General features: G+C 43.3%; 1 protein-coding gene and 1 long non-coding RNA gene across 10 annotated transcripts in view; both read left to right on the forward strand.

Annotated features, from left to right (window-relative positions):
• The window catches only part of RGS6 (regulator of G protein signaling 6), a 609,909-nt gene that overhangs the window by 231,756 nt on the left and 356,174 nt on the right, over positions 1–21,979 (forward strand). The gene's annotated exons all lie outside the window — the stretch shown is intronic.
• On the forward strand, positions 991–20,971 carry LOC113899068. The gene is made up of 2 exons (XR_003512824.1): positions 991–1,541; positions 18,184–20,971. It is a non-coding gene; the product is annotated as an uncharacterized LOC113899068 (long non-coding RNA).

A 21,979-nucleotide genomic window follows, 5' to 3' on the forward strand; every position in this document is an offset into this window, starting at 1 on the left:
GGGTAAGCACTAAGACCTACTTTGAATCAGAGCTCAATGATGTCTGGGAAATAGTAGGTGTTAATAAATGACAAATGTTCAGTTGAATCAAAAGCTTAGATATAGTCTGTACCACCTCCCTGGGTAACTAGGAATGCCTATATTATGCCTCAGAGCACACTGAATTCAGGTACAAGAATAGAACTGATTTTAACAAACCCAGTGTGCTTTAATAAAGGCAGAATTATAGCTATTTCTTTTCTCTTTGATTATCAAAGCAACCTATGAAATTGGAAGTGCATAAATATATAGGAGAGTCATCAAATACCATAAGAGAGAACTGCTGTTTTACAAATGATTCCTGTCGTTTCATTGTGTGTGGCAAGGATGGATGGAGGTGGTGTTGGGTAGAGAAAGACTTGCCAGTGAATTATTGACCTTGGCTACTGTTATAGGTGATTTGTGTTCCACCGAATTCATATGTTGAAGTCCTAACCCCCAGTACCTCAGCATGTGACTGCATTTGGAGGGCCGTGGAAGAGGTGATTAAGTTATGACAAGCCCTAATCCAATCTAACTGGTGTCCTTATAAGAGGAAAGGACATTTGAGGACTCAGTGAGAAGGCAGCCGTAGCCAAGTAGAGAGGAGTGAGTTAGTGAAAGTCACTCAGTCATGTCTGACTCTTTGCAACCCCATGGACTATAGGAATTCTCCAGGCCAGAATACTGGAATGGGTAGCCATTCCTTTCTCCAGGGGATCTTCCCAAGCCAGGGACTGAATCTAGGTCTCCCACATTGCAGGCGGATTCTTTACCAGCTGAGCCACCAGGAAGGCCCAAGAGTTCTGGAGTGGGTAGCTTATCCCTTCTCCAGTGGCTCTTCCTGACCCAGGAATTGAACTGTGGTCTCCTGCATTGCATTACAGGTGGATTTTTAACCAGCTGAGCTACCAGGGAAGCCCAAGGAGAGAGGAGACGCCTCCAAAGAAACCCAACCTGCTGACACCTTGATCTCAGATTTACAGTCTCCAAAGCTGTGAAAAATCTGTTTTCATTGTTTAAGCCACTCCGTCTGTGGTATTTTGTAATGGCAGCCCTAGAGAACAAATATGAACCACCTACTTTGCAGCCTTTGCAGGATCCAAGGATGAGAACATGTAAAATAAAAGGGGAGGGGATGGTAATAGATGTAGACCTTTACTTGTTAATGGAGGTTTTGTAAGTATCACAGTGGACAATGAAAGAGTCTATGTGAATTTTGCTTGTTTCTTTCCATTCTGACCCCAAGGTGTCTCGAAGGAGGCCAAATGGGATCTTCCACCCAGATGCCATGGACTGGGGGCTCAGAAAAAAACACTGATGAAGTCATAACTGAAATATTCTGTTTCTATCAGGTTTCTGCCTGTCATTCTGCGTCCTCTGCCTCCAACCATAGCAAAACTACAGGAGTGCTGTGCAGTGATGCCTTCCACCTAGAACTGTGTTTGTGGTCAGCTTTGAATTAAACTATTTGACCATATCCACCAACTAGAGGGCTGGATAATGAATGAGGAAAATGAAATGTGAGTTATTTTTTCCACTGTATGATGGGGCTTCTGTTTTGTTTTCCTCTTGTTCTTCAGTTCCGTGGTAAACCCATGGGAAGTAAGAGGTTCTATCCAGGGTATTTGACTTCAAATCACTTCATCTCTTCTGTTCTTTCTCTCATCTATTCCACTGTGTTTCTATAATATACTCAAGGGCAACATTAATAGCAGAGCAGAATTCCGCTATGAAATTTGAGTGACATGAATTCTTTATCAAAATCTCAAGAATCAAAACTGTGACTACAGTCCAGCCCATAAAACCTTGTATGCACTTGATGTTGTAAACAGACATTAACTGGCGGAAAATGCCGAATGAGTGCAGTAGAAAGGGGAAAACGTTATGTGGGGAAGAAGAAGTGATTGCTCTTCTGTTACTCATTGGAACATTCTGTTACTCATTGGAAGGAAGGACTGGATTTATTTCAACTTGTTATTTAGGTAAATATCATTGATGGACTTTCTGGAGTGTGAAAGGGGTAGACGCTGTTCTGCCTCCATTCCCTGCAGTGTTGTCTGGAAGGATGCTGCAGAATAGACATAAGGCTGAATTACTCTGCAAAATGAAGTTGAAGAATTTAATGAGTTCTGGGGAGTGGAGAGAAGAGGGATGACTTATGATGAGAATGTGGGTCTGGGTGACATGATGTCTGGAGCAGCGGACAGAGAGCTCAGCCAGGAGGTGGTCCCTCAGGCAGGGGACAGGACAGCAAGGAACAGTAATGCCTAATATTATTAATATAATACTAAGCTTTGCTATTCTGTAACCTCTGTTCACTATACTCCCCCCAAACCTCCACAAAAGTCTAGTGTACATACCAGGGACTTGTTTCTTGGTAAGTAAAAACTCCAGTGGATTTTTATGCTAGATTTCGTTTGAGGTGGCAAAAGAGAATGATGACAAGAGATAAAATGCAGGTGAAATTTAATGGGACCCACAAATCAAAGTCAAGAGATGGCAGAGCCTGTAAACCCACCAGGAATCCACAGAATTTCCAAGAGGGCACTGGACCCCTGCAAGTATGTGAGACTGGTGAGGGTTTTGTTTGAGCCATTAAAAATAAATGCTTGAATAGTAATGACCAGAAAGCTGAAGATCTTGGGGAAAACCCAGGCGAGAGATTTGGGTTTAAACAAAACTGCAACTGTAGAAGCTTTGAGATCCCTCCCGTGAAGCTAAGGGAAGAGATTGTTTCTGCTAAAGTACTATTTGAGACATGGGCGATTACTCTTTTCCGGGGGAGAAACAGGAGGAAGGAAATTCCCTGGTGGCTCAGACAGTAAAGAATCTGCCTGCAGTGTGAGAGACCCAAGTTTGATCCCTGGGTCGGGAAGATCCCCTAGATGAGGAAATGGCTACCCACCCCAGTATTCTTGCCTGGGAAATCCCACTGGTAGGCTCCTCTGTCCATGGGATCGCAAAGAGACAGGCACAACTGGACGACTAACAATACTGCTACTAGCAGAAGAGGTGCACAGCAGAAGGTAAATAAGATGAAAATATTCCATGTGTTAGTAATTGGTCACCTAAGAAGGTTTTAGGTAAGAAAAAAAAAAAGATCTGTTCTAACCAGCAAGCTGATTGATCACACCTGCCCTCCCCTATGTCTCCTTGCCTGCCTTTTCATTTGTAGCATTTTGTATTCTTTTACACAAAGAGATTTGAGAGGGAAGATGTTATCAGTCTCTGGGCACAGAGTTTTAGAACGGTACTGCTCTGGGGTCATAAAAAGAAAACTAAGTCTTTGATTTGCAGGTGGTTTGTTTTGCTCCTTGTATCAAGTGAAACAGATGTAATATTTCATCCTGCATCTCTCTGGATGTTCCCTGCAGCCTCTGGTCTGAGCAGCCCCCCGGGGGGAGGGTGCAGAAAGGGAGAGAGGAAGGAGAGAACAGGACCTGGAAGGAGAGAACAGGACCTGGAATTCATTGCTGGAGACCTTCTCTGTGTCAGGTACCTGGAGTGATCAGCTCCTCAAATCTCTAACACAACCATTGGACAGAGGAATGTTGTTCCATTTTATAGATGAGGAGACCAAACCTCAGTTCAGTTTGACTCAGCAAGTAGCTCACAGTTACCAAGTGGCATGGTGCAGTTATGGGACTGAAACCCAGGGCTCTTTGATCAGAGGTGGGGCATTTCATGACTTAACCCTCCCTCCCTCCATTCCTTCTTCATCCCTTTCCTCTTTTCCTTCCTCCATTTCACCTTCCTTCTTTCCTCTTTTTGTTGTCTTGAGACAAATAGTGATACCTCTTAAGCAGTAGAGGTATATTTTGAATAAGTAATGACTTCAATTTGTAACCATCTTTTATTCCAGAATTTTAACAAAGGCAGCATGTTTGAAGTTGTTTTCCAACAGCCCTGATGAGGTGGTGTGTGGCTGTGACTGTTATTTATTTTCTACTGGTAAAGACAACGTGTGTGTGTGTGTGTGTGTGTGTGTGTTAGTCACTCAGTCGTGCTGGACTCTCTGTGACCCCGTGGACTGCAGCCCGCCAGGCACCTCTGTCCATGGGATTCTCCAGGCAAGGACACTGGAGTGGGTTGCCATTTCCTTCTCCAAAAGACAACGTAAATATGAGGTATACTTGCATATGTCTAAAGAGGACAGGCCTGGGGGAGGGCATGGCAGCCCACTCCAGTATTCTTATCTGGAGAACCCCATGGACAGAGGAGCCTGGCAGGCTATAGTCCATGGGGTCACAGAGAGTCAGACATGACTGAAGCGACTTAGCACACAGTGAAGAGGACAGGGTGTGAGCAGCCAGCTAGGGCTGGGGTGGAACCAGGAAGGTAAGATCTCCTAGGTACACGTGTTCTGTTAAGGGGCACCTACTTCAGTGATAGTGTTAGTCACTCAGTCGTGTCTGACTCTTGCAACCCCATGGACTGTAGCCCACCAGGCTCCTGTGTCCATGGGATTCTCCAGGCAAGAACACTGGAGTGGGTTGCCATTCCCTTCTCTAGGGGATCTTCCTGACCCAGAGACTGAATCCGGGTGTCCTGCATTGCAGGCAGATTCTTTACCATCTGAGCCACCAGGGAAGCCCAATTCATACTTTGTGGGTTCTGACAAGGAGCCAGGAACATGCTAGGGAGAAGCCAGGGCGCTCGCCTTGCATTGCCCACTGAGCCAAGAACATGAGTCAGGCTCAGGTGAGGAAGAATCCCATTACACGTGATTCTCCAACCTGGAGATGCGAGGATGGTGTTGGAAGGACATCAACCTAATGGGTAGATTCACTCATGGAGAACAGTGTGAGGAGCAGGAAAGCAGTTCGGGGGTTGCCTCACCACGAGGACTCGTGTAGTTTTTTTCAGTCTGGCCTCACCTGTGGTGAGCAGGGTGGTCTCCTAGCACCTCAGCTGTAAGTGTTCTGCTTTACAGCCAATAGCCTTCTGGGCACTCATGATTTAAGAGTGTTGCCGGGTATCCTTCGGGGCCCTGCTTTCATTTGTTGTGGTCTCGTGGTTTGTTCTGGCACAGTGTCCTGCATGGGTTTTTACAGCTTTCTTAGTGCATGGGCATCTTTCCACCCAGGCAGCATGTTTACAAATGCCAGCCCTTCATTTTCTGAAAATACCGCTGAAAAGAACAACTGCACTGGGCTGAGCCGTGTGCTGGAGGCCAGGCTGCCAGCCACCACCGGCGTGGGCTCTTCCTGGTGGCCGGTATGCTCGCAATCACTCCTCATTTTGCCTCAGTCTCTGGGACTCTACAACCCCGAAATGGGCCTGTCGACTGTTGATGTGCTGTTATATTGGAAAATAAAACCCTTTCTGGCAGTTTCTGCTATGCTTAGTGTAATAAGGCCCTGATGTGAATTTGTCAAACATTGTACAAAACCGCTTTGTATAAACTCCATATATATTAGTGAATGTATCCAAACTCCTTAGAGAGCATATTCGAAGAGATCCTAGGTTAATGAACAGTAACTAAGCTGAATGTTTTAAGATTTGTGTTTTCTGTGCAAGTCCCTTCAAACCACTCCTCCATCTAGCCTCTTTTTTGAAAGATAGGCAGGAAGGCAGTCAGACCCCACCGTACCTTACTGGTTTTTAACTGATGGTCAGATGACTTCCTCCCATTATCTTCCTGCTGTCAGAATCTCCACTTCTATTGTAGTTTGCTCTCTCTCTTACAGTATTTCTTACTTTCAGAGACATGTAGGCGAGTGGAATTCAAGGGCTTCCAGTCTTTTGTCGTACTTGTGAGCTCTTTTCTCTGTGTATGTATTTCCTCAATGTTACTCCTGAATACAGATTAGTAAATGTATACGGAAGAGATAAAGCAGGGAATTAAGGCTTTTCACACACTCAGGAGTTGACCAATTCGGGGATTGTCTGAATGGGAAAGATTTCACTATATGGTGACACTAACCAGCCAAGGGCGTTATGGAAGCCTGTCTGTGACAGACTTCAGAAATAGACCAAACACGGAGGTGGGTTTGAGAAATGTTAAGGAAGCATAAACCCATTCTTAAGGTTTGAGGTCAAAACTGATTGGTAGCTATGAGTCTATCTCACAATTTGAAAATGCTGTCAGGGGAAAAAAATGCACTATTCTATAGACCTGTTAATTTTATTTTTGTTTTTATTTCCATTATTCTGGGAGCTGGATCAAAAGAGATGTTGCTGTGGTTTATGTCAGAGAGTGTTCTGCCTATGTTTTCCCCTAGGAGTTTTAGTATCTGTTCTCACATTTAGATCTTTAATCTCTTTTGAGCTTACTTTTGTGTATGGAGTTGAAGAATGATCTAATTTCATTTTTTACATGTGGCTGTCCAGTTTTCCCGGCGCCATTTGTCGAAGAGACTTAGACCTGTGAATCTTAGCGGATATCACACAGATGGTGGGCACAGCAGCCATCCTCCAGACCCCCGACATTCTGTGTTCCTCTTTGTCATGGGTTCTCAATTTACTGTGAATGTTTTTTCCTACCTAATTTTTTGTGGCAATATTAGAGGACTGGTAGTTGGGGTGATTTAATTCTTTATTCATTTGTTTATCAAAGCAAATGATTTTGTGTGGGTTTTTGCCAGGTGGTATTTCAAATATTGGGCACAGCTCTAGATACAGTAATTTAACTTCTTTCAATTCCTTACCAGCCCCCCTGGCACATTTCAAATGAATAAGTCATTTTTGAAGGGAGAATTCGTTTTAAAGGGAGAATGTTTGTAGTTTCTACTACTTGTTCTTTGAGGGGAAGTTTGGAGGTGCAAGGAGGGGTTAAAAGCACAGTCTGATAAAGCAAGAGGTGAATCCTAGCATCTCCTCCCCAGCTCAGCTTGAGTTTCTTAATACCGCACACCCAGTCCCCACCCCACCAGAGTTCCTACCTGTGAGACGACAGGGCTAGACCCTCGAGGGGCCCTTTCTTGCAAAGTTAGTGCATCAGACCTAGTGGACTCATATTTTATTGCCTTAACAATCTGATCCTGGTTAGAAACACAGGATTAACATTCTAAAAATCAGAGTATTTTCTTGGACACACTGTGTTTCTTGTAACAAAATGGTCTCAAATCTACTGTACATTTAAGCTAGATTTTTTTTTAATTTATGAAAATGAAACATGAACACAGCAACAAAGCTAAAATAATACAAAAAGTTATACAAACACAGTGCTTGTATAACTTCTTTTTCTCCCTCTGAATCTTGGTCTCTTTCTCTCAAGGTAATACCTCTTGAGATTTTCTTACTCTAAACATTTTCTATACATGCACACATTTGCATGTGTATATATTAATATGTGTGTATATATTAATATGTATGTATACATGCATTTTTATACATTTCAACCAAAACATATTTGCTAACTTTGTTAGCTAGTATTTATAACAAAGTACCACAAACACAGATGCAGATCACACACACTTGTGATCTGACAGTATCTGTTGGTCAGGAGTCTTGGCATGTCTTAGCTGAGTCCTCTGCTTCAGAAGGGTCTCATGAGGTCCTCATCAAGGCATTGTCCAGGACCAAGGTCATGTCTAAAAGCTTGCCTGGGGATGAGCCACATTTAAACTCATTTACATAGTTGTTAGCAGGATGTAGCTCCCTTTGGACTGTTGGACTGAAGTCCCTCAAGTCCTAGCTGGCTGTGGGCCAGAGACCACCCTGATTCTTCACCAAATGGTCCTCCCCATCATGGCAACTTGGCTCATCAAAGGCAGCAAGGAAGGGAGTCTGCTAGCACAACAGGAGTTACAATTTGATGTAATGTAGTCACAGAAGTGACAGCCCATCACCTTTGTCATATTCTGTTGGTTAGCAGCAAGTCATAGGTCCTGTCTACACTTGGGGAGGGCATTACATGAGCGTATGAATACCAAGAGGTGGGGATTATTGAGGGCCATCCTAGACTCTGTCTTCTATGCTGTCTGAACACTGAACAGTAATTTTGTATTAATTATATCTGTCCTTCTACATAAGAGTACTCTGCAGAGGAGAATTCACTGACTGTCAGATGATACCTCTGATTTCCTCTATTCATCTTTCCCCTCCACCCAAACTAACAAAACTTTGGGACATATCAGCAGTAGAACAGAACCCTTATTTAATAGTCAATAGAAATAAGGACCATTTGCTTATTGTGGGTAAACTACACATCATCACAAGAAAGAGTGGGTTAGAATATGCAAAATACAGTTCAGTTCAGTTCAGTTGCTCAGTTGTGTCTGACTCTTTGCGACCCCATGAATCACAAACTACAGTAGCTAATGTTAAATAGTTAGGGGTGATGCTTAGAATAACGAGCAGCCTATATAGCAGGAATTCCCAGGCGGCACTAGTGGTAAAGAATTCACTTGCCAACGCAGGAGATGCAAGAGATGTGGGTTTGATCCCTGGGTCGGGAAAATCACCTGGAATAGGAAGTGGCACCCCCTATAGTATTCTTGCCTGGGAAATTCCATAGACAGAGGAGTCTGGCAGGCTACAGTCCATGGGGTTGCAAAGAGTCAGACATGCCTGAGCACAACACATACAGTAGGGATGTTGATCAGTGGCTCTGGCCTCAGGAGCAGCTGCCTGGAAGATCCTGGCTGTGCCTAGTGTTCACCCATCAGTTGCTGGATAGTGGGGAGATTTTTAGGGGGGAATCTAGGGAGGGAGATTTGGGGGGATTCTGAGTGCAGTAATAGAGGACTCTGAGAGAGCTCAGGACAATTACTATTAAAAACGTATTTTAATAACTTAATAATCAGTACAGCAGAACCAGCACATAGAGCTTGAATATCACTTCTCTTGTTAATGGCCAACCCTTATTGAGCTCTTTCACCATATAGAATATTGGTGACGTACAGAAAGGGAATGCAGCCAGTTTTCCCTGTGCCAGTGTCTAAGCCCTGTTAGAGGGTCTAGCAGTGATGTGATCTACAGTTTTCTGTATACAAAGAGCCAGTAGTAGACGGGACAGTTTCTTCGTTCAGCAGATGGCAGAGCTGGGGAGAACCAGCTCCAACCTGAATCCTTCTCCCCTTCTTTTTGCACCCCTGCCCTCCTTCATTGTGCAGTGCCCAGCACACATGCATGGCACCCGGGATACATGTTGGAGCTCCACCCACACCCTCTTCAAACAGCTATTCTGTGGTTCCCCTCAGACCTCAGATAATAAGGTCTGGAAAGGTGGCCCTGGGAGTGGACAAGGGATCCTGTGAGGGATTCCAGGGCCTGTGACCCAGAGCCTGGTCTGGGGCTTGCTGCCAGATACAGTCCCCAACATGTGACCATGGAGTGCTGGCTGACATGTGCTATACACGGAAACACACACTGGACTGATCATGAAAAGTGAAGAATGTAAAATATCTCTTTAATATCATTATATTGGCTACATGTTAAAATGATATTTTGCAGATGTTGGGATAAAATATATTGTTATTAATAATTATAAATTATATCAAGTATTATTTAATAATTTTGCCCATTTCTTTTTTAATATACTAAGTAGATTTTTAAAATATTTTTATTTGTTTGGTTGTATTAGGTCTTAGTTGCGGCATGTGGGATCTTCATTGCATCATGCAGATCTTTCGTTGTGGCCCACGGACTCTCTTAGTTGGAGCATAAGGGCTCCAGAGGGCGTGGGCTTCAGTAGTTTTTGCTGCACTGGCTTAGTTGCTCCACAGCATGTGGGATGTTAGTTCCCTGACCAGGGATCGAGCCCACCTCCCCCTCACGGCAGGGTGGATTCTTAACCACTGGACCACCAGGGAAGTCACTTCCTGTTTCTTTTTTATTTTCTAATGTGGCTACTTACAACTTAAAAATTGTGTATGTGGCTCATGTTGTGGCTCCCTTAACATTTCTCTTGGGCAGTGCTGACCTACAAGGAGGACACAGAAGTCTGCTAGGACCCAAGGCCTTTGGAACCTTGGGTTCCTTGTCCTGAGAGGAGAAAGAGCCAGAGTAGAGACCTGTAGAGTGTGGGGCCCCGCGCAGGGGCCCCTCTTGCTCAAAGATGGTTTGGTTTTAAGATCATGTTCATAGTTAATTTGCTTCTCTACCCTCTCACGGCTAAATGATCTCCAAATCTTGCTCCGCTTTTCTCACAGGAGATTTTACTGTGAGATTTCACAGTAAATTTCTCACAGGAGATTTCACAGGCAACAAAAAGGCTTCCCATCCCCCACTGCTACATCACAGTTACTTTTGAATCAGTAGTATCACCAACACAGGAAGTAAAATTGGTATACATTAACCGTTATCTTTTGAGAAGCTGTTATTCTTTGCATAAAGTGGAATCCAATCACTAAGCAAATTTTTTGTAGGTTCTCAGCCTCTTCCCTCCCTCCCCCTTTAATCTTTCTGAATTGATTCTTCTGGTAGGGTGATGACATAAGGGTCAGGAATACCTTTTTGGGATTCAAGGGGTGAACATTCTGCTGTATGTTTTAACATCATACAATACATATATTAGGACTTCCCTGGTGGCTCAGATGGTAAAGCATCTGCCTACAACATGGGAGACCGCTCACCTGGAGAAGGATATTGCAACCCACTCCAATATTCTTGCCTGGAAAATCCCATGGACAGAGGAGCCTGGTAGCTAGTTGCAGTCCATGGGGTTGCAAACAGTTGGACATGACTGAGCGACTTCACTTTCAATACATATATTTTCTAAGAAGCAAATCTACTTATCCAATCTCTAGAGAAGAAAACTTTAGACAGTCCCTTATGACTTGCTTAAGAAATTCATGGGTAAGGTAAATTGCTTTATGACAGCTTTAAGAATTTACAGTGAATGTTTTAGATTTGAGACTTCAGTGTTTCAACAGAAACAATGACTTATTTAGGGGGCTTGTGCCTTTTGCTCCTGAACAAATCTGATTTGAGCTTGCAAATAGAAAGGATGAATGATTTAGATGTTTGAAATCTCTTTAGTTTATTACTTCTCTTCTTACTGTGGCAGATAGTGGCTAACTGTTAATAACACTGTTTTTCCTCCTGAACACAGAGCTGATTTACATTACCCAAGCTCCCTTGTAGTTAGGTGTGGCCATGTGACTGAGACTGGCCAATGAGGTGTTGATAGAAGGGATAAATACCTGCCTGCACCATCATTTATTCTTTCTCTTTTTCTTCCTCTGTTTGTAGACACAGAGTATCCAGGTGAGAGATTGAGAATGTGCATTTTAATAAGGTCCCCAGGTGATACCTATGCACAATAACTTTGAGAAACACTGTCCCAGGAGATGACAGAGCCATTAGCAGGAAGGAGCATGTGTTCCTGCCTTGTAGCTCAGAGGAGAGCCACCCAGGAGAGTTGCCCCTGGGAAGAGCCATCTTAGATCGGTATATGTACTAGAAACCACCCTTTATTAGTATTAAACCAGAGATTTGAGGGTTGTTTGTAATTGCAGAACTCTGTGCACCTCTAATACATCCCCTTCTTACAAATAGCCTACCAGAATGATCTCATTATCCAAATTATTTAGTATAAAAGATCAAGGTAGATCTTAAAAAGTGACATGAGTGAAACCCTTGTGGAGAATTTTTAGAAATCACCAGTTACAAGACACTGGAAATTTGCATTTGCCATATAATTTTCCTCTCTTTCCCTTCTTTCCATCTTTTTTTCTTTTTCAACTGCCTCCTTCACTTCCCAGTAGCACCAAAGTTAATGGGTTAAGATTGCCTTTGCATCCATGAATGGGTGAGGAAGCCACTCTTTTGCAAAATCCCCATGGAAGCTGAAAGATAAAAAGATGCAGATGTAAGAATATAAATTTTCATTTCTCTTAATTCCATTGTCTTATTTTCCCTTGATTATCTTTAATTTCTTTAGGCCAACATTGATTTATTTAACTTAAATATAGAACTTAAAATGATAAAATGTATCTTTCTTTAAAGGTACAATTATTTATATATTCATCTATTTATTCATTCATTCCTAGTACAGAGAATAGTCCAATCAAGAATAATCTCTTCTGCCTATGACAGGTAGACAAAGGCTCCCAGAGATCAGTCTCTAAAGTGTTCATTAGAGATTTACTATTTTTTTTCCCTATGGACCTGGAGATGCAAAATATCCATGAGATGGATGAGTTTATTGGATGTATATGTGAATAGCTGTCATTGGATTATGCAGAGTCAGTCTTTTAAAGCTTCATCAGAATTTTTTATATTTATACATTTTAAGAAATCCAGGCAGTTTTTGCTTATTGGCTTACATTATTCCTAGAACTAAATTATTAAAATGCCAGCATGTCTAAGCCTCATTATTTTTCTTAGACACACTATGTAGGCACATACATGTGCATGAATATACACGCATGTGTGTGTATATATACACACTCACACATTTTCATGCCTTCCCATACACATGTGCTGAAGAAAAAGGAAGCTGAAAGAATTTGTGCACACACATGGACAGCTGTGCATTTGCACACATGCATGAACACACAAATTCTTTCAGCTTCTCTTCTTTCTTTTCAGCCAATTATTGTAGAGAGGGATGACATCTATTGTAAAAATTCAAGCAGAAAAATGTAATATACAGGAACCACTAGCCTAGTGGTAGAGAAAAGATTATTTGAGGCTTTCTGTAGTTGCTCTACACTAACAATAGATCATGTTTCCCAACACCAGGGAATGGGGGATGCGTCACGGTGTTAGGGAGATTAAGTACCATTGTGATAAAGGTTTTATCACATTTGAACTTTCCTTCACCTCTGACCTAAAATATCTTGGGGGTGATATATGGAGATATATGGAGATTTTGTTTTTATGGGTGAGATGTCTCTTTCAGAAACAAGAGGAGAAGGAAACTTGTGTCCTCTGGTTTTTATGATAAGGCTTCATAGCCTAATAGCCCATCTTGGCTTCATTGTTTTTATGTTAGTGGCAGAGAAGGGGAAACAGTAAACAGTACCCACATAATGTGAGTTCATGTAACCTAAATTTTTATCGAAAATTGAATTATTAACAGTGCTATATGGGCATTTCTCATTTAATCCTTAAACAACAAGCTTATAAGATGTGGACTATCTTTATACCATTTTTCTGAGGCGGAAACTGAGGCACAGAGAAGTTAAATACTGCCAAGCATCTCTTGGGATTCTAATTCAAGTCATCTGGTTCCAGGAGCCAGGGTCTTATTCATGTTCCGCTACTGTGGACTTGACGAGCTTACCCATGCCTCATGACCATTCTCTCATTCTTTGTACTTTGATTCTGGGTCTGGGTAACTCACTTAAATGTGGAAGTTTTACAAAGATTCAGACTGCTCAGGGATACAAAAATGACTCATTGGCAGGGTGGAGCTTTCAATGAAGTCAATTTCATTCCCTTCCTAATGGGCTGTGCGAGTTTGCAAAAATCAAGAACTGTGATGATTTAAAATGGGTCTGAACTCTTTTAGATTTCCATAGAACCTCACTCAGCAGTCCTTTTGCAATGATGTCATAGTTCTTCTCTGTAAGCTAGTAATGCTTCCAGGGGAGGAAGCCAACATATTTTACAAATGTTATCTTATCCTTACAACACCCTTGAGGCTTAGTGAATGGTATTTAGTTACCGTTTGGGGGACTATAAAAATTAGGTTGTGGTTTTTAAAGTTTATTTTTGTATCATGAAGAACTCACACACTTACATGCATGTGCTGTCTATATAATATTCTAGGGACTTCTCTGATGGTCCACTGGTTAAGACTTTCACTTTCAGTGCAGGGGGTGTGGGTTTGATCCCTGGACAGGGAGCTAAGATCACACATGCTTCAGGGCCAAAAAATCAAAACATAAAACAGAAGCCATATTGTAACAAACTCAACAAAGACTTTAAAAAGGGTCCACCTCGAAAAAACTTACAAAATTCTATGTTATGTGTTATATACACACATACATGTACATATATGCAAATACTTCATGAAACACTCTTAGTATATGTGATACACCGTGGTACGTTGCATTCCGTTCCATTCTATTCCCCTGAGAATGCTGCTTGTGACCTACACAGCTGATTTCATGACCTACCAATGGGAGGCAACCTACAGTTTGAAAACCATGGCACTGAGGGATTCCCCAGCATTTATGGACATAACTCAGGAGGTGCCCTGCTGACTCCCTTCTGGTATTTTACCGCTATTACCCACTGTGACTTGAAAACATCAGCTTTTGAAGTAGCTGAAAAGTTAGCAGTGTGGCATTAGCTCTCGTGCTGTGTCGTAGAATCCCTTTCAGATGCTTGGTGAATATTTATTGAGTGCCACCTGTGTGCCAGGCACTGGCATTACCTCAGTGACTCACTGAGTCACAGCAATGGAGAACTTGACCGCCTAGTGGGCAGAGCCAAAGAGGAAGCAAACTCATCATTAGTTAGGTGATGGTGCCTGCTTCTCCAGAAAAATAAAGTAGGCTGAGCTATAATGACATTGCTGCTTCCCCACTCTCACCTTACCTGAGGCCTTTCTTGCTCTCAAGCAGTGGTTTTCAACCAGGGGTGATCCTGGCCTCCTAGTGTCACCAAGTCCAAGCTCGTTCTACTTGCCGCTAGATAGGCTAATAAATACGAGACAAGGTGTTGGGATGAGAAAGGGACTTCGTTCCGGAGCTGGCTGACTGAGAAGATGGCAGGCTAGTGCCTCAAAAGAACCATCTTGTCAGGGCCTAGTTGCCAGGTTCTTTTATGGATCAGAGATGAGGGGGAGATAAGGAAACAGTGAAGTGAAGTGAAAGTCACTCAGTCAGGTCCACCTCTTTGCAACCCCTGGAGTGGATAGCCGTTCCTTTCTCCAGGAGATCTTCCCAACCCAGGGATCGAACCCGAGTCTCCTGCATCGCAGGCAGATTCTTTACCATCTGAGCCACCAGGGAGGCCCAGGAAATAAAGTACAAAGAGTGTTCAATCCTTGCAGACGTCCCCTAGAACGGCAAGCCTCAGGCAGGGCTCTGTATTCGTTTCACTTCTGTGCAGTCCTTCACAGGTGGGCGGCTCAGGTCACTCCCTGAGGCAGGCCATCATGTACGCCCACAGGAACAAAAGCCGCAAAAGGAAGGTAAAGTTGCAAAAGCAGAGCCAGCGTAAAATCAAAATTACCCTTCCTGGTTACACTTAGGGACACTTAGCAATATTTATTGTCACAACTGAGGGGAGGGGGTACTGCTGGTGTCTAGTGGGTAGCTCCCGGCATGTGGCTAACATTCTACAATGTACAGGGCAGTCCCCCACAACAAAGAGTTTTTGAGCTCAGAATGTCAGTAGTGCGAAAGTACTCAGGAGACATGCTCAGGGGTCCGGGAGACTTCCTGAAATGAGCATGAAAGGGCACAACTCCTTTTCCTCTGGGATCCCGTTTTCCGGCCCAGGCAAACCTATGCCATAGCCTGTCTCGGTGACAGAATTGTTTTCTGTTGAGTCCCAGTGTTTTGGCATCATAATGCTGCCTTCATATTTAGACTTGCCAACGAGCCTCTCAAATGAAAAGCATGTCCAAGGAGAGACAACATTGTGACATGGCACGTTTTTCCATTCTTCTCCATCACCTCATGCCTTGAACCAGTGATGGGCATTTCAACAGGGGCTGGTCATCTGGGCTTTGGGTCTTGCATGAATTTTGTTCAAAAATACTCAAATTTAAAAGGAACCTGAGAGTCTTGAAATCAAAACCTATGGACAACCTCTTACCTACTCCTCTCGATATGCTAGTTCAATAGAAGCATCTTTGTTAGGGATGTGGCTCTAAAAGAAAAGCAAAACTCATTTCTTCTTCAACAGCACTTTATCAGTTCAGTCAGGTCAGTCACTCAGTCATGTCCCACTCTTTGCAACCCCATGGACTGCAGCACGCCAGGCTTCCCCGTTCATCACCAACTCACAGAGCTTGCTCAAACTCATGTCCATTGAGTTGGTGATGCTATCCAACCATCTCATCCTCTGTCATCCCCTTCTCCTCCTGCCTTCAATCTTTCCCAGCATCAGGGTCTTTTCCAATGAGTCAGCTCTTTGCATCAGGTGGCCAGAGTATTGGAGTTTCAGCTTTAGCATCAGTCGTTCCAATGAGTATTCAGGATTGATTTCCTTTAGGATTGACTGGTTTGATTTCCTTGCAGTACGGGGGAAATCTCAAGAGTCTTCTTCAGCATCGCAGTTCAAAAGCATCAGTTTTTCAGCGCTTAGCTTTAGACCTTTATACAGCACAAATGGCAACCCACTCTGGTGTTCTTGCCTGGAGAATCCCAGGGATGGGAGAGCCTGGTGGGCTGCCATCTATGGGGTTGCACAGAGTCGGACACGACGGAAGCAACTTAGCAGCAGTAGTAGCAGCAACAGCACTTTATACCTCTCCCTTTTATACTCTCAGCTGCTGGAATTTCCCATGCACATGTGATTTGAGAAGATACCCAGGCTACCTGGAAGAAAAAATATGCTTTTACTGTCCTAGGGCCCCAGTCTCTTAGGCTGTGTATAGAGTACACCGGCAGGCCCCTTACCTGCACCAAGTGTGCAGTGGGGACAGTCAGTACGGTGACTCCTCCCTTCTGTTGTGCCTCAGTCCCAGGTGCTCCCGATGGACAGAAGACCAGGCAGGACTGTTAAGCAGCCTGGTACAGAACCAGATGCTCTGGTATCCCATCATTCTTGGGAACAAGCTCTCTGCCTTCCAGCCATAAGGCACGGAAGCTCAAGGATGGTTTTAGGCATAAACTTGAGAAGAGGGTCTCAGGGAAAAAACAAAACAACAAATAAACCCTCAGAATATCCCCTAGAATTTAACTCTTGGGGAAATACCTGTCTCCATCTCATTATCTAGCTAAGCCTGAAGTGGACCTGGTCAGGATGTAGGACTGTTTGCTAAGGCTTCTGTCCTATTCCTGACCCCTCCTGCAGCCCAGGAGCCTCCCTACCACCTGAAGATCGGGAGCAACTTGTCACCTGGACACAACTTAGGTGACCACTCACTCATCAGAGCTGATCCACCAGGTGATGGCATGGCTGTGAGTCAGAGGGGCACAGTGACATCCCGAGATGGCAGTTTTGTTGAAGGCCTTTGCAGAGACCCTGGACCCTATTGCATTTACTCACTGGATAGAAAACAGATAGGAATACAGGACATGCCATGCTGCCCAGGCAGGGAAGGAGGCAGAAGGGCTCCCAGGCAGGTCTTCTGTCTGGGGAACAGAGTGAGGGGTTGATCTATCCTGCCTGGAGCTGTTCAAGATACTCTGACTGTGCTGTGTGTCGTGGAATTGCCTTCCATAAAGCAGAGCTTTTTTTTTTTTTTTTTTTTAACTATTGCAATTACTAAATGTTTTCCTGGCAATTTCTCTACTTTAACCAAAAGTACCCCCCTCCACCACCACCACCACACCATCCTCTCCAAACCCTGGATAATCCTTTTATTCTGTGCCATTTTCATATCATGTACCTAGAACTCTTGGCTTCTGAATTGTCCCAACATAGGAAAGAGGAAGCAAAAGAAGGCAAGAGAGGGTGTCTCTGAACAGACTATGCTTTTTTAAAATTTTCAGTCATAATTATATTTCATGGCCTCTATGTCAATAATCAACTTTTTAAAAAAATAGAGGCAAAGGGAGGAGTGTTGTAACCTGTCATATCTACATGACTGGCTTCATTTGTTTAGGCATACATGCATTCATTCAACAAAATTTTACTGAGTGCCTGTTATGATCTAGGCTTGGGACTAAGCTGACTCTGTGGGAAGTACAAAGATGAAATAAGGCACATTCCTCTCAAGTTTGAGTGGAATGGAGATGATTTGATATTGGTTTAGCAAAGTATAAACTCTCCTAGGAGGCACTAGTCTAGGATGAAACAAAGAGCTGTGCAAATATTAAATGCATGCTCAGTCAGCAAGACTGGGTCCAGGGTTCCTTGGGGTTGGGGACTGTGCTGAGGAGTTGCTGGGTTGCCTGGTGGCTAGCAAGTGACAAATGAACTCTGTAGAAGTGTAGAGGGGGGTGAAGTGAGAAAGTTGTTTTCTGGCACGATCCATGAAAGACAGGAGTTAATGAGACTGGCTAAGGAAGATGGGCAATGCTGGTCCCCACTCTTTTTAAATCTGATAATGAACAAACTTTCAACGTGTGGGATTTGGCTGAACGTCTCTATATCTTGAAGTCATGAAATATCACTAACAGAAGTCCGTCCTTGCTCCCCTAGGTTACTGCCAAGGCTCCTGTTCCTCCTCGTCCACATCTTAGGACTAATTGGAAGGACATGGAATCCAGTGGAGGGAACTTTCTGTTGAAAACAAAGACAATAAATTCCAAGTGGTACATCTCATGTGGACCCCAAGTCACTGTGCAGATTCTTCTAATTTACACCTTAGTTAGAATGAAGTGGACTTTAATGATCTATAGCTGCCAGATAAATCAGTTATTTCGAGCAGTGTGCTTGGGTGGTGGGGAAACATCCCTTTTGTAGACCCACATTTGAGGACCTCAGGAATGTGATACATTGTCCCTCCTTCCCACCCACCATGGGGAGAGATGACAGGCAAGCTTCCCCGCGTGTTGGCAGTCTGTGCAAGACGGGGAGAATGGCGTGCTGCTCCTTAACTTAGGTTGCTGAGGATGGACCTGCAGACCTGTTCCTGAGTTACTTTCAGAGTGAGAGGGAAAGACCACAAAAACAGATGCCACCAAAAGGGTGCAGAATTCCAGTCAGCACATGGAGCCGGTTGAGGACATGACCATGAAACAACTGTTCTGTGTGCTGTTTCACTAGCATGCCTTTACCCACATGCCAGACTTTTCTCTGTCTTTGCAGCCAAGAAAGTGCCAAGAGTAAGCCTGAAGTCTGCTGAGAATTCAGATGCGAAGAAATAGGGGGAGAAGGCTGGGAAAGAGCCAATTTAGGGCTGTGAACGGTGATGAGTTAATGAAACTGAATCTGCCTGAAAATTTACCGAGAGCATTGTAAGACAGAAAAGGCTGAAAATATAAAGTGCACTAATCTTTTCTGTCATAGTGAACTTCTACACACATACATACACAGACACACACAGACACGCATACCTCCGTATATAAGCTTCTTTTGTGTCAAGGTATAGAGCTTCCCACCACCCTAGATCTAGTGCCTTGCACTCCTTTTTCTGTCACTATCTCCCCAATGTAACCATTATTCTGACTTCCATCACCACTGATTAATTTGGCCTATTCTTATTCCTGAACGTCACTAAATGAACTCATGTAATATGTACTCTTTTGTGTCTGGCTTCTTCCCCTCAACAGAATATTTATGAGACTTTTCAGTGTTGCTGTATTTATCAGTATTTTCTCTCTTAAAATTCTGTCTACAATCCATCGAATGAATAAAGCACAATTTGCTTATTTATTCACCTGTCGATGGAAATTTGAATTGTTTCCAATTTTTGGTGCTTTGGAATAGAACTGCTATGAATATCCCTGAGCATATCTTTCAGTGGACAAAGGCACTCATTTCTCTTAGAAATTTATGTAAGACTGGGATTATGCATTGTAAGGTAGGTGTAGGTATAGCTTTCTACCTGGTCTGTTCTATTCTTCAGCCCAGGTCAAAGGTAATAAACAGAGTGTCTGAAAGCAGGGAGGTTGGAAGGGCTTGTGTGAGCAGGGTAAGCTGATGGCTTGTGCAGGGGCAGAGGAGCAGGTGCTGAAAAGACCCCCAGAGGGGGCCTGATGCCGATTCAACAAGAGACTGGGGGGAAGACTCATTAGGAATCAGCTTTAACTTTGTCTAGGCTCAGGGAAAGCTGAGCCAAATGACAGAGGGATAGATTTAAAAAATTGCAAGATTTTTAGTCTGCATTCTAGTTTTGCCCATTAGTGCAACATAAAATAGTTGACCGTGGGCATATAAGGATCCCTCAGATCCTGTTTTCTCATTTCTAAATAAAAAGGTGATCCCTAAATGACTCTTATGAGCTCATAATTGTTTGAATAGTGGCTTCGTTGTCAGTGTAAGAGACAATCACGTGGAGTTTACTAAGAGAAGCCTTCAGGTACTTCCTTCCATTGTCTTAGCATCTATCCCTGGGTATTAAAAGAATATGAAAATATATTCTCAGGGCTTTCATCATTGACCAGGCCAGCTATGTGCCTTTAGTCCTTCATGGAGAGTGGTTAAGCCTCTCTCCTCGTCCCGCAGTCTTTGTGTCCCATCAGGGAGCACTGGACCTTAACAGCCACCCCTCACAGGTGCTAGTCCATTTCCTCCTCAATCTCTCACTGATTCAGCCACTGCTTCTGGATGGTCTACTGGTAATTCTGTCACACTCACTGAAAAACGCAACTCAGGATGGACGTAGGGAGGTGGACCATTTTCTTTCATTCATTTTTCCAATCACAAAGTAACTCCAGATATGGCCCCTGCAGCCAGCACCTTACACACTGAACTGTCCCTGATACCCATCCCTGCCTGCTCCGAGATATGGCCCAGACCTCTCTCTCCTGTCTTGAGCTAAGTCACCAAACAAATCAGTATCCCCCAGAGGACACTCCTGTATCTTAAGACTTCTCCCTCTGTCTTTCAGCTCAGGGACTGAAGGAAACAGATCAAGCCCAGCTTTGCTGATGCCTATCAGGTGCTGTAAAATGACTCCCCTGCCAAGGTGGGGTGGGGGTGGGGGCTCTGGAAAAATAAGATAAGGCTCTTAGGAATTGCTAATTCACAGCCTCCATGATGGAGCCCACACTTGTGATACCTCAAAATGCTTCCTCCACCCCTACAGCCCAACCTCCTCTAACAGGGAAGCCCTCTTTTTCCTCAATCTGTCCAGGTCCTGGGAATAGGGTATCCCCAGAGGCCATTTGTTCCTGACTCTTCCTACCTGAGAAGTTGTAAATCTCACTAAGTTCTAGTTTGTTGTTTCTTTCAAGAGCTGCATTGAAATATTTTTACAACTTGTGTTTATTGTTTGTTAAAATTTAGCTATTTATAATAAATAATTATACTTGTGATAATGTAAGGGCTATGTCCTCCTGCATGGATCACAGCCTTGTCTTGGTGAGGGGGCTTGTATATCTCAATGAAGCTACAGGCTATTTCGTGCAGCACCACCCAAGATGGATGGATCTGACCAAACATGGTCTGCTGGAGAAGGAAATGGCAACCCACTCCACTATTCTTGCCTGGAGAATTCCATGGACAGTATGAAAAGGGGAAAAGAAAAGACCCCAGATGTCCAGTTCAATGGACATTAATTTGAGCAAACTCTGGGAGACAGTGAAGGACAGAGGAGCCTGGCATGCTACAGTCTATGGGGTCACAGAGTCAGACATGACTTAGCGATTGAACAACAAAAGGCTATATCAGTCCATATTTCTGTTCTTGGTTCCTAGCTTGATATCTAGTGTATACAAACTCTTCATACTGAATAAAGAGAAAGTGGAAAGTAGTTTTGTCAAGAGCCCTACTCAAGGCTGAGATGCTAATATATCATCACCCCCTGGTGACAGATTACCTGAATTGCAGGAATATGCAGCAAACAGAATATTCATAGTGAACGTTTCAGGTAATAACACAGAATTTTTTAAAAAAGAAAAAGTTTTATAATTTCTATAAATAATTCAGAGCTTGTGAGAGCACTTGTGGCCATGCTCTCATAGGTCAAGAAAAAAAATTGAAAGTCCCTTTCTTAAATTTGCTACTATCAGTATATATAATCTTGAAACATTTACATACCACATTTTTTTCATGTGGAATCCAGCACATAGGTCTGATCCAGCGAAAGCTAAGAGAAGCTCAGTCATAAAATTAATCAGAAAATTATAAAATAGAAATCTGGCCCAAGACTTTTCTTGGGAAAATAAGATGCTGTTCCAGAAATGAAAAATGAGACCCAGCACTGTAACAGATTATTCAAAAAACTGCAAGCAAAGATCTTTTTCCCTGTTCTGCAAGTTTGTCTCCTTAGCTTCTTTTCTAGGGATAAAATATGTGCTTAATCTGCATGTGACTGCTAGTCCCAGGTTGG

This window comes from Bos indicus x Bos taurus, chromosome 10 (genome assembly GCF_003369695.1).
Source record: "Bos indicus x Bos taurus breed Angus x Brahman F1 hybrid chromosome 10, Bos_hybrid_MaternalHap_v2.0, whole genome shotgun sequence".
Classification (NCBI taxonomy): Eukaryota; Metazoa; Chordata; class Mammalia; order Artiodactyla; family Bovidae; genus Bos; species Bos indicus x Bos taurus.